The 13,848-nt window shown below is 37.7% G+C and overlaps 1 pseudogene; it reads left to right on the top strand.

The window, feature by feature from the left end:
• Positions 1 to 1,462: 1,462 nt before the first annotated feature.
• LOC106796532 (uncharacterized) lies at positions 1,463 to 12,197 on the top strand (annotated as a pseudogene).
• Positions 12,198 to 13,848: the final 1,651 nt, after the last annotated feature.

Genomic DNA, 13,848 nt, shown 5'->3' with positions numbered 1-13,848 from the left:
TAAAATCTAAGAAGACGGAGGTGGTGGTGGAAGATCGAAACTCTGACGAATGTATCCGACATCCTCTTCAAGCTGTGTAAGACGAATGTCCATACCGGCAAAGCGTGAATCTAACGAGTCGAAGCGGTCACCAACATAAGAACGAAGACCCCGTAATTCGGAGAGGACTTCATTCATGAGTGCGGAATCTTCACGTTGAGGGGGAGGTGAAGGAGTACGTTCATCTTGAGGAGGGAGTGCATCCTTCTTCAGCCATTGTCCATTCCGATCTTTACGATACCCAAAGGAGGTCACTGCACCAGCACCAATTGCAAAGGAACGCTTGACTTGAACAAAGGGTTCATCATCAAGCGGAATTTGAAAATGACGCAAAAACAGAGTAATCAAATGTGGATAAGGAAGAGGTGCATTGGCCCGTAATGCCTTATGCATTCGGTACCGAACCAAATGGGCCCATTCGATCTGACGACCGGTTAGAAAAGCCCACATAAGAATCAAATCCTCCTCAGAGGCTTGTGCTAAATTTGAAGACCGAGGAAGCAAAATTCTAACAATGATATAATGCATGATGCGATTATCAAAAGTTAATGACCCGGCCAACAATCTACCGGTCATTTCAGCTTGATATTTGCAGACCATGCGACGAGCATCATGACTCGAATAATAGAATTTCCAGTCATCAACAATGGTGCCCTCAAAAGGTGCACCTTGACTGGGTAAATGAGTCAAAGAAAAGAAAAGTGACTGATCAATGACCATAGAAGTACCATGCACCTCAGACATAATAATACCATCCTGAATTTTTAAATTGCAGTAGAAGACCTTTACAAGTTCAGGATAATATGGCAATTTAAATGACATGAAATCAACAAGACCAGAATTTTGAAACACTTGATAGCAATCAAACGTTTCATCATTAAAGAACTCTACGTCTAGGTACTTAGGGTCTAAGATTATTCTAGAAAAAAATTGAGAAAGGTACCGTAGACGTTGATCATCAGATGAAAACAGTGTTGATGATCTTGGAGATGACAAAGAAGGAGGAATAGGTGCTGTGGGTGCTCCGGATGGGCCGTGACGGCGATGGGCAGCAGCGGTAGCGGTGGAGGATGATCCCTTTCTCTTCTTTGATGGCTCTGCCATTTGATGAAGTTTTTCTGGATTTTGATCGGTGGAAGTGAAAGAGGAGTGAAAAAGAGGAAGATTGGGCTTTACGGGACGTGATTTGGTGAAGAATTGAGTGAGAATCGAAGGTTTGAAGTTCTAGGTATGGAGGAAAACGTGGAGGATGCTTTGGCTGCGCAGTAGCTCTGATTTCGTGAGTATTTATAGAAGATGACGCATTGTAATCGATTACAGGTATTGGTAATCGATTACAGGCCCAATAAGCCTTCTGGTAATCGATTACAGGATGTTGTAATCGATTACAGACTGCCTGTTCATGTGTAATCGATTACACTGGATGGTAATCGATTACCAGAGCCTATCCTAGGCTAGTTTCTAAGAGAATATCTATATTTATGCTCAAATACATCCTATATGACTAATTTTCACTACTAATACACTAAATTCAATCATTCAATTACTATATACACAAGAAATCATAAATTCTATCATAAAAACAAGAATTCAAACAAGATCAAACAAAATAATCTACAATCAAAAGGTAAAAGTAAATCAACCAATCAATCAACCAATCAATCCCTATTTTTCTAAATCTCTTACATCTAAGAGACCTAATTCTCTTCTAATAGAGAAGAACACTTCCTTGGGGAGAGGTTTAGTAAAAATATCAGCAAGTTGATTCTTAGTATCAACAAATTCTAATACACAATCTCCCTTTAAGACATGATCTCTAAGAAAGTGGTGTCTAATCTCTATATGTTTAGTTCTTGAATGTTGAACTGGGTTTTTGGATAGATTTATGGCACTAGTATTATCACACTTAATAGGTATGCGATCAAGAATGATGCCATAGTCAGATAATTGTTGCTTCATCCATAAAATCTGTGCACAACAACTACCGGCAGAGATATACTCCGCTTCAGCAGTAGATAAAGCAACACTGTTTTGTTTCTTACTATGCCATGAGACAAGAGCCGATCCAATAAATTGACAAGTTCCACTTGTACTTTTTCTATCAGTTTTAGATCCGGCAAAATCAGAATCAGAATATCCTATTAAGTTACATGTTGAATTCTTAGGATACCATAATCCTAAATTGATTGTTCCTAATAGATATCTCATGATTCTCTTTACTGCACTTAAATGTGATTGTTTGGGGTTGGATTAAAACCTAGCACACATGCATACACTAAACATAATATCAGGTCTACTAGCAGATAAATAAAGAAGAGATCCGATCATACCTCGATATTGTTTTATGTCTATAGACTGACCAGATTCATCTTTATCTAAGTAACAATTAGTGCTCATCGGTGTAGACATGTGTTTTGCACTATCCATCCCAAATCTTTTGATCAATTCCTTGCAGTATTTGGATTGATTGATGAATATACCTTCTTGAGTTTGCTTGATTTGTAATCCCAGAAAGTACTTTAGTTCTCCCATCATTGACATTTCAAATTCACTTTGCATATCAAGGGAAAACTCCTTGCACAATGAATCATTAGTGGATCCAAAAATTATATCATCAACATATATTTGAACCAACAAAATATCATTATGCTTTCTCTTTATGAATAATGTGGTATCCACTTTACCTCTGGAGAATTCTTTTTCTAGAAGAAAATTACTTAATCGTTCATACCATGCCCTAGGGGCTTGTTTCAAACCATAAAGAGCCTTTTGTAATTTATAAACATGGTTTGGTTTATCAGAAATTTCAAAACCAGGGGGTTGTTCAACATATACTTCTTCTTGAATTAAGCCATTTAGAAAGGCACTCTTAACATCCATTTGATAAAGTTTAAAATTCATTATGGATGCATATGCCAATAGCATTCTAATGGCTTCTAATCTTGCAACAGGAGCATATGTTTCTTCATAGTCTATTCCTTCTTCTTGATTGTACCCTTTTGCTACTAACCTGGCTTTATTTTTAATAATTATACCATGTTCATCTAGTTTATTTCTAAAAACCCATTTTGTTCCTATGATAGGATAATTTTCAGGTTTTTCTACTAATTTCCACACATTATTTCTTTCAAATTGGTTTAATTCTTCTTGCATGGAAATGATCCAATTATCATCTATTATGGCTTCTTTTATATTTTTAGGTTCAATCATGGATACAAAAGCCATATTATTGCATAAATCTTTCAGAGAGTGTCTAGTTGTTACCCCTTTTGAGATATCACCAATAATGTTGTCGAGGGGATGATCTCTTGAAGTTTTCCATTCTCTTGGGAGTGCATCATTGGATTTGCCTTCTTCTGGAGGATCTTCATTGTTTCCTTTGTCATTTCCTTTGGAATCTTGTTCATGAATGTTCATATGTTCTAAAGAATCTGCAATGTCATCTAGCATATTCTTTGTTGACAATATAGCATTAGATTCATCAAAGGTAACATGAATGGATTCCTCTATATTCATAGTTCTCTTATTATATATTCTATATGCTTTGCTTTGTAAAGAATATCCAAGAAAAATGCCTTCATCAGATTTTGCATCGAATTTTCCTAGATTATCTTTACCATTAATAAGTACAAAGCACTTGCAACCAAAAACATGTAGATGAGAAATATTAGGTTTTCTACCATTAAATAACTCATATGGGGTTTTCTTTAAAATAGGTCTTATCAAGGCTCTATTCATGATGTAACATGCAGTATTGACAGCTTCAGCCCAAAAATACTTTGGAAGAGAAGTATCATTTAATAAAGTTCTTGCAATTTCTTCCAATGACCTATTTTTCCTCTCAACAACTCCATTTTGTTGAGGGGTTCTTGGCGCAGAAAAATTATGTTCAATACCATGTTCATCACAAAATAATTCAAAATCTTTATTTTCAAATTCACCCCCATGATCACTTCTAATGGATGCAATCTTGAGATTTTTCTTGTTTTGTATGACTTTAGCAAGTTTCCTAAATGCTTGGAATGAATCACTTTTATGTGTAATAAATAATGTCCAAGTATATCTAGAGAAATCATCAACTATAACTAAAGCATAGTAATTTCCTCCAAAACTCATGGTTCTAGATGGACCAAATAGATCCATATGCAATAACTGTAATGGTCGAGTGGTTGAAACAACATTTTTAGATTTGAATGAGACTCTTGTTTGTTTGCCCTTTTGACATGCATCGCATAGTTTATCTTTTTCAAATTTCAATTTAGGCAAACCAACTACTAAATCTTTTGAAATTAATTTATTTAAGTGATCCATGTTTATGTGAGCAATTCTTTTATGCCATAACCATGGATCATCATCTTTACTAAGAAAGCAATGATTGTTTTCTTGTTTTATGCTTAAGTCTATCATGTAAACATTATTGACTCTATGTCCTACATGCTTTATATTAATGTCATGCTTATGTTCTATAAGACATTTCTGAGAATCAAATGATACTAGATAGCCTTTGTCGCATAGTTGACTAACGCTAAGCAGGCTGTGCTTAAGGCCTTCAACAAGTAGAACATTTTCAATGGAGTTTGAAGAATTTGTACCTATTTTACCCACTCCAAGAATTCTACCTTTGTTGTTGTCACCATATGTTACATGCCCGCTTTTCTTTGGAGATATGTGTGTAAAATTTGATGCATCTCTAGTCATATGTTTTGAGCATCCGCTATCTATGTACCACTTCTTTCTCAAAGATACCTGCATAATCAAGTTTTTGACTTAGGTACCCAAATTTTATTGGGTCCTTGCATGTTAGTATAAACTGAGGATCCTTTTGGGACCCATATCATTTTAATGTTACTGTAATTTTTCTTGAAGTAGCAAGTTGATATGCCATGTCCTCTTCTTCCACAGTAAAAACAAGTGATAGAATTAGAATTACATTTTTGTGTGGAAGTGGAAAAGTTTTTATGAACCTTTTGTAGTTTTTCAGATTTATACCCTAGTATATTTTTATTAGACACATATCTTTGTTTACTTAATATAACATCTAAATTATTTCTACTATATGAAAATTTTGCAAGTGAATTTTTTAACTCTTTAATTTCTTTTACATATTTATCACAACAACTACAAGAATCTGTTATTTTCTTGTCATTAATAGTGGAGATATTAACTTTTTCATTTGTTTTAGAGATTGAGACTTCATTTCTAAGATGATCTAATTCTTTGTTTAATTTTGAAATTTCATTTTCTAAATTTAAAATTGTTTTCTTTGATGATGAAACTAATTTTGCAAGTTTAATTGATTCTTTATGCAAATCAGCAAATGCATCTTGCAATTCATCAAAAGAAATAGATAAGTTGTTTGAAGATGTTACCTCTTCATCACTTTCGTAACTTTTTGCCATAAGGCAAAGATTTATCTCTTCATTTTCAGAATCTTCAGAGGATTCCAAATCATTTTCATCCGACGTGATGTATGCTTTCTTTAGTTTCTTCTCACTATGATTTTTCTTTTCAGATTTTTCCATCTTTTTCTTGAAGATGGGACAATCAACCCTCAGATGTCCAGGTTGATTGCATTCAAAGCATTTTAGAGTAGAGGATGAATTTTCTGTCCTTCTCTTTGATTTAAAATTTGGTCGCCTCTGATTTCCTCTTACTTTAAGAAATTTGTTGAATCTTTTTACAAAGAGACTTAGATCATCATCATCATCTGCATCATTATCCTGATCACTTTCTTCTTGAATTGAGGATGATGCTTTAAGATCAATTCCTTTCTTTTTCTTGTCATTTTCTTCATTTTGGTGCAATCTCAATAGTTCCATCTCGTGTTCTTGCAACTTACCAAATAAAGTGGCAAGAGACATGTTAGACAAATCTCTTGATTCAGAAATAGCCGTTACTTTGGGTTTCCATTCTCTACTTAAACATCTTAGCACCTTGTTTATAAGATCTTCATTTTGAAATTCTTTGCCTAAGGCTGCTAGATGATTTACTATATGTGTAAATCTCTTTTGCATACTCTGAATATTTTCATTTGCATTCATTCTAAATAATTCATACTCATGAGTTAGTGCATTTATCCTAGATCTTTTAACATCTGTAGTTCCTTCATGTGTTAATCGAAGAGTGTCCCACATTTCCTTAGCACTCTTACAATTTGAAACTCTAAAATATTCATCCATTCCTAGGGCAGATGTTATTATGTTTTTGGCTTTTAGGTTGTATTGTACTCGTTTTCTATCCTCTTCAGACCATCTATCTCTAGGTTTTTCTATGGTTATGCTTTCACTTGATGAACTACCATCTATTGAAACTCTTTCTACTGTGGTGGGTATATAAGGCCCTATTTCTATGGATTCCCAGATATTTAGATCTATTGCCTCGATAAAAATTTGCATTCGGGTTTTCCAGTAGTGGTAATCCTCTCCATTAAAGATTGGAGGTCTATTGATAGAATTCCCTTCTGGAAATAAGGAATTTGCTGAGGCCATCTTTTTCTTGAAGCTTCTAAACTTTGTACAAGAATGAAGCTCTGATACCACTTGTTAGACAAGTGGCCTCAGATATCTTAAGAAGGGGGGGGGTTGAATTAAGATAGTCCAAACTGTTTCCCCTAATTAAAAAAATCTATTTCACTTTTTACTCAAGTTATGAATTCCCTTAATGACAATCTTCTTAAATATTAATTCAAATGAAGCAACTTGAATATGAATATAAAGCAATAATAAATAAAGGAGATTAAGGGAAGAGAAAATGCAAACTCAGTTTTATACTGGTTCGGCCACACCCTTGTGCCTACGTCCAGTCCCCAAGCAACCCGCTTGAGAGTTCCACTATCTTGTAAATTCCTTTTACAAGTTCTAAACACACAAGGACAATCCTTCCTTTGTGTTTAGAGATCCTTTACAACAAGAGACTCACAGTCTCTTAATCCCTTAGAGAATGAGAAGAAGAAGAGGAACAAATCTCTCTAGAAAGAGATGGATTTTACAGATTGAGCACTCAAATAATTCCTTAATGAATTGCAATTGAATTGGCCAAGGAATTCTTAAGAGGATAAAATGAATTTGCTCTTTGAGAGGATAAACACTTTGTTGTTCTGAAAATCTCTCTAAGCAATTTCGTGTTTAAGTCACATATATATAGACCATTGGTGGTCATGAGTAAAGCCTTTGAAAAGTTGTGACTCTTGAAATTATTTTTCTGAAAATCCTGTCTGGTAATCGATTACAGTAATTGTGTAATCGATTACAGCTTTTAAAATTTGAATTAAAACATTTACTAACTGCTGGTAATCGATTACCAAAATTGTGTAATCGATTACACAGTCTAAAATTTCGAATTCAAATTTTTATAGCTGTTATAAAACGTATTTGGCCACTGGTAATCGATTACATCCTCTGGTAATCGATTACCAGAGAGTAAAACCTTTGAGAAACACTTTCTATTTTAAATCACTTGGCCAAACCTTTGCTAATTCAATTAGGAATTCCCTTCCTAATATTCTAGTGATCATCTTGATGTTGTGACTTGTAATCTTGAAGTATTGTCTTGAATTTTAATCTTGAAAAGCCCATTTGCATCAATTGCAACACATCATCATGATCATCATCAAAACATCAAAGCCAATTGCATCTACATGTTATCCCCACATTGTTTTCAAAGAAAGTGAATGATCCGGTAGTTGAACAGGTGACAATGAACGGCCCTGGTACAAAGAAGGAAATAGGCCAACCTAGTGGGACCGGCAAGGATGCAGATCATGATGAAATTCTGAAACTGATCCAGAAGAGCGAGTATAAAGTGGTAGACCAGCTGCTGCAAACTCCCTCCAAAATATCTATCTTGTCTTTGCTGTTGAACTCAGAAGCACACCGTGAGGCTCTAATGAAGGTGTTAGACCAAGCTTTTGTGGAAAAGGACGTGACTGTTAATCAGCTGGACAGTATAGTAGGAAACATTACTGCATGCAATAATTTAAGTTTCAGCGATGAAGAGCTTCCTGAGGAGGGAAGAAACCACAATCTGGCGTTACACATATCAGTGAACTACAAGTCTGATGCTTTGTCAAATATACTTGTGGACACTTGTTCCGCATTGAATGTAATGGCCAAAACAACATTAGATCAACTCTCCTACCAGGGGCCTTCCATGAGAAGAAGCGGGGTAGTCGTCAAAGCTTTTGATGGATCAAGGAAGTCAGTCATTGGGGAGGTCGACTTACCTATTATAATCGGACCATCTGTTTTCCAAATTACATTCCAGGTGATGGACATCCGTGCTACATATAGTTGTCTGTTGGGTAGGCCGTGGATCCATGAAGCGGGGGCCGTGACATCAACCTTGCATCAAAAGCTGAAGTTTGTCAGAAATGGGAGATTGGTTATTATGAGTGGAGAAGAAGCTTTGCTGGTTAGTCATTTGTCAGCCTTTTCCTTCATTGGTGCTGATGAAACTAAAGGAACTTCTTTCCAAGGCCTGACTGTGGAGAATAAGGAGCCAGAGAAGAATGAAGTGTCTTTTGCCACTTGGAAGAGTGCACATAAAGTGGTGCAGGAAGGAACAGGCGTGGGACTGGGAAAAGTTGTGCAGTTGCTAGAGAGTAAAAACCGTGAAGGACTGGGGTTTGCTTCTTTTGCAAGATCCTCAAAGAACAGTGTTGGGTCGAGCTCCATTAGTAGCACCTTTTGTAGTGCCGGGTTCATCAACGACTTGCCAGAAGCCAATGTCGTCTTGGAAGCTGTTCCTAAAGAGATAGTGCCAGCATTTGTTACACCTGGAAGACTTGTTCGCAACTGGGACGCGGTTAACATCCCTTCAGTAGTTCATGCGTCAAAGTAATATGTCTTTGTTTTTCTGTTTTTTTTTTTTTCAAAAAGATCATTTCATCTAGCCCAGGACGAAAGTGCAATCATGTAGGGCTATTTTGTATCAAGTACTACTTTTTATTAAGGAAAAATGTGGTTTATCCCGATGTCTATATTTATTGCTTTTTCTGGAAAATGGTAACACAAAAAAACCCAAAAATATTTTTATTTTTTTTATTTCATTTTTATTTTCAATCAATTTCAAGAGTCTGCATTGTTCACTCATTCTCTAAAATCAATCATCAATCACATGCAGACTAAGCATCAACGAGCCCGTTGAGCATAATAACCCTACACTCTCTCCCAACTTCGAATTTCCTGTCTACGAGGCTGAAGAGGAGGAGGATGAAGAAATTCCAAATGAAATTGGTTGACAAGGCTAGTCCGAAGGATGATTTCCCTTTACCTCACATCGATGTATTGGTTGACAACACTGCTAAGTCCAAAGTCTTCTCCTTCATGGACGGTTTCTCTGGATACAATCAGATCAAGATGGCAGTTGAAGACAGAGAAAAGACATCTTTCATCACGCCTTGGGGCACCTTTTGTTACAGGGTGATGCCTTTCGGGTTGATAAATGCAGGTGCCACTTACCAAAGAGGCATGACTACTCTCTTTCATGACATGATGCACAAATAGATAGAAGTGTACGTGGATGATATGATCGTTAAGTCGGGTAATGAAGAAGAACATGTCGAATATTTGCTTAAGATGTTTCAACGGCTAAGGAAATATCAACTACGGCTGAATCCCAACAAATGTACTTTCGGTGTTAGATTTGGAAAACTCTTGGGTTTCATTGTTAGCCAGAAAGGTATTGAGGTAGACCCCGACAAGGTCAGAGCTATCAGGGAAATGCCTGTTCCACAAACAGAGAAACATGTGAGAGGTTTTCTTGGACGGTTGAATTACATCTCCCGTTTCATTTCGCACATGACAACCACGTGCAGACCCGTATTCAAGCTGCTTCGAAAAGATCAGGGTGTTGTTTGGACTGAAGATTGTCAAAAGGCTTTTGATCGCATCAAGAATTATCTGCTAGAACCTCCAATTCTTATCCCTCCAGTTGAGGGAAAGCCTCTGATTATGTACTTGATTGTGTTAGAAGATTCTATGGGTTATGTGCTTGGACAACAAGACGAGACCGGAAGGAAAGAGCATGCCATTTACTACTTGAGCAAGAAGTTTACAGATTGTGAGTCCAGGTACTCCCTACTTGAGAAGACTTGTTGTGCACTAGCATGGGCTGCCAAGCGTCTTCGCCACTACATGATTAACCACACCACCTGGTTAATATCCAAGATGGACCCGATCAAGTATATCTTTGAGAAACCAGCTTTGACAGGAAGAATTGCTCGTTGGCAGATGTTGTTGTCCGAGTATGACATCGAGTACCGCACTCAGAAAGCCATCAAGGGTAGTATTCTTGCTGATCATTTGGCTCACCAACCAATTGAGGACTACCAACCCATCAAGTTTGACTTTCCTGATGAAGAGGTTATGTATTTGAAGATGAAGGATTGTGATGAACCATTGCCTGGAGAAGGTCCAGATTCCGAGTCTAGATGGGGCTTGATATTTGATGGAGCAGTGAATGTCTTTGGCAACGAAATTGGGGTAGTTATTATCACTCCTGAAGGTAATCATCTCCCTTTCGCTGCAAGGTTACAGTTCGATTGTACCAACAATATGGCAGAATATGAAGCATGTATCCTGGGCATTGAAGAAGCCATTGACTTGAGAATCAAGAATCTTGACATTTACGGGGATTCAGCGCTGGTAATCAATCAGATCAAAGGAGAATGGGAAACTCGCCATCCCGGTTTAATTCCATACTAAGACTACGCAAGGAATTTGTTAACTTTCTTCAACAAGGTGGAGCTTCACCACATCCCTTGTGATGAAAACCAGATGGCGGATGCGTTAGCAACTTTATCCTCCATGTATGAAGTGAGTCACCGGAACAATTTGCCAACAATCAGAATTCAGCGCCTCGAGAGGCCCGCTCATGTGTTTGCAGTCGAAGAAGTTGTGGATGATAAGCCATGGTTCCATGATATCAAGTGTTTTCTCCAGAGTCAGGAATATCCACTCGGAGCATCCAACAAAGACAAGAGAACCTTGAGAAGATTGTCTGGTAACTTCTTTTTGAACGGTGATGTTTTATACAAAAGGAACTTTGACATGGTACTACTCAGGTGCGTAGACAAGCAAGAAGCAGAACTTTTGATGCATGAGATACATGAAGGCTCCTTTGGAACTCACTCCAATGGACATGCAATGGCTAGGAAGTTGCTAAGAGCAGGTTATTACTGGATGACAATGGAGACAGATTGTTGCAAGCATGCCAGGAAGTGCCACAAATGCCAGATTTATGCTGACAGAATTCATGTACCACCAACTACACTTAATGTTCTTTCTTCTCCATGGCCTTTCTTTATGTGGGGCATCGATATGATTGGTAGAATCGAACCGAAAGCTTCAAACGGGCATCGTTTCATTCTAGTGGCTATTGATTACTTCACCAAGTGGGTTGAAGCGGCATCCTATGCAAATGTGACTAAGCAAGTGGTAGTTCGTTTTATCAAGAATCAGATCATCTGCCGCTATGGTGTGCCCAACAGAATCATTACAGATAATGGAACAAATTTGAACAACAAGATGATGAAAGATCTGTGTGAAAAATTCAAGATTGAGCATCACAATTCTTCTCCTTACAGACCTCAGATGAATGGCGCAGTTGAAGCTGCAAACAAAAACATCAAGAAGATAGTGCAGAAGATGGTGATCACATACAAAGACTGGCATGAGATGTTACCTTATGCTTTACATGGATATCGCACTTCCATGCGTACCTCAACAGGGGCAACTCCCTTTTCTTTGGTGTATGGCATGGAAGCAGTACTCCCTGTGGAGGTTGAGATTCCATCAATGAGAGTTCTAATGGAGGCCCAATTGTTAGACGCTGAATGGTGCCAAAGCAGATATGATCAGTTCAATCTAATTGAAGAGAAATGTCTGAATGCCTTGTGCCACGGACAACTTTATCAACAGAGGATGAAGCAAGCTTTTGACAAGAAAGTTCGTCCTCGTGTGTTCCAAGAAGGAGATCTCGTGCTCAAGAAGGTTTTATCTTTCCAACCCGATTCCAGGGGCAAGTGGACGCCTAATTACGAGGGTCCATATGTCATCAAGAGAGCTTTCTCCGGTGGTGCTTTGACTCTTACGACTATGGATGGTGATGAGCTCCCTCGTCCTGTGAATGCTGATGCAATCAAGAAATACTTTGTCTAAAAAATAAAAGAATAGCTCAGTAAGTCGAAAACCCGAAAGGGCGGCTTAGGCAAAAATGAGCATCTCGGTAGATCGAAAACCCGAAAAGGGCGGTCCAAGCAAAAATTAGAGACATAAAACAGAAAATAATCATCCTGATAGGTCGAAAACCCGAAAGGGCGATCTATGCAAAAGTTAAGGATCAAAAGACAAAGTAACTGCATTGAGCTGATCTTTATTCACTTGGGGCACAATCAAATGTCAAAGAAGCTCTGAATTTGAAGCATCCAAACAGTGGAATTCAAAGTTGTCAGGGGAACAGCGGTTATTGTGTTCAATGTACCTCCAATTTATATTTACCATTTTCTGAACTTTGTAAGATCCGTGGAGCCATGCCATTGGCAGGTCACCACTCTTTAAAATAAATTTGAGCCCATTGCCTTTCATTTGGAATTCTCATTTATTCAGTTTATAAAACCTTTTCTATTTTTGATGGTAGCATTTGAAACAAATTTTTTTCTCCAAAAATTCTTTTTTCATGTCTTTTTGGAAAAGCACAAATAACAAAACATATTTTCTTTGAACTCATGAATAAGTGAAGGGTACGTCAATAGCTATCCTGAGAACGGATAAGCTCTGCAGGCTGAACGTGGTCAAACGCTAAAAAGAAAAAAAAAAGAAAAAAAAAACAAGAAATAAGCATGACCACGGAAGCACTAGTTCTTCTACCAGGTTTTGGATTGGCACGTTCTTCCCAAGAAGTGTTTACTCCCCATCAGTTGCGGCGTATGTCGGGCTTTACCCCATCAATGTTTTGGTATGTTCCCAGTGGCATCATCCCCATTGAGGATTGCCGAGTGTTCATGATGCTACGTCGGGTCACTTCTCATCTTATCCGTCCAATCTTGTCTCATCAAGTCAATCCTTCATACAATTATACAAGTCAATCCTCCATACGGTTATACAAGTTGTGTGGTCATTCATGCATTCATACATTCATGCATATACAACATACAGGCAACATCATTCATACATGGTTGCATTAACCACCCTGAGTCTCTTTTCGCCAAGTGGCAGTTCCTTAACGAACAGCTTGAGCATTTTCTTATCCAGTCTTTTGTCGTCAGTAGCAAGTTCGGCAACAACCCGAGCAGCTGGCATTTACCTTTGTTTCATGTCGTCAGTGGCAAGTTCGGCAACAACCCGAGCAGCTGGCATTTACCTTTGTTTCCTCTCGTCGGTGGCAAGTTCGGCAACAACCCGAGCAGCTGACATTTATCCCCAATGAAATCATGTTATCCCTAATAAAGTCGGACCCCGTTTCTTTAACAGACTCAAGTCCCCTTTTGTTTTGTTATCCCCAACCGAGTCATCTTTACTGTATTGCATTCATACTTACATCGCGAGCATTTACGACACTACATGCAAAACATCACATGCATAGCATCGCATTCACAAGCATTTTGCAGTTAAAATCGGTCAAAAATGGTGTACTCTATATTTAAGTCTCTTCGACCTGTCGATCTAAAAATCTTACTTTTTAAATCTCCATAAAGAAGAAACTTAAATAGGGGCATCTGTCATCCCCCATTTTTGACCTATTGTCAATTCATTGCTCTCGTCTTTTAAACCGGAAATTTTTGTCGTTTCAGACGAAATTTCGGCAGGGAGT

This window comes from Glycine max, chromosome 16 (assembly GCF_000004515.6).
Source record: "Glycine max cultivar Williams 82 chromosome 16, Glycine_max_v4.0, whole genome shotgun sequence".
NCBI lineage: Eukaryota > Viridiplantae > Streptophyta > Magnoliopsida > Fabales > Fabaceae > Glycine > Glycine max.
Note: the sequence above shows the minus strand (reverse complement) of the source record. Positions and strands in the feature narration are given on the sequence as shown.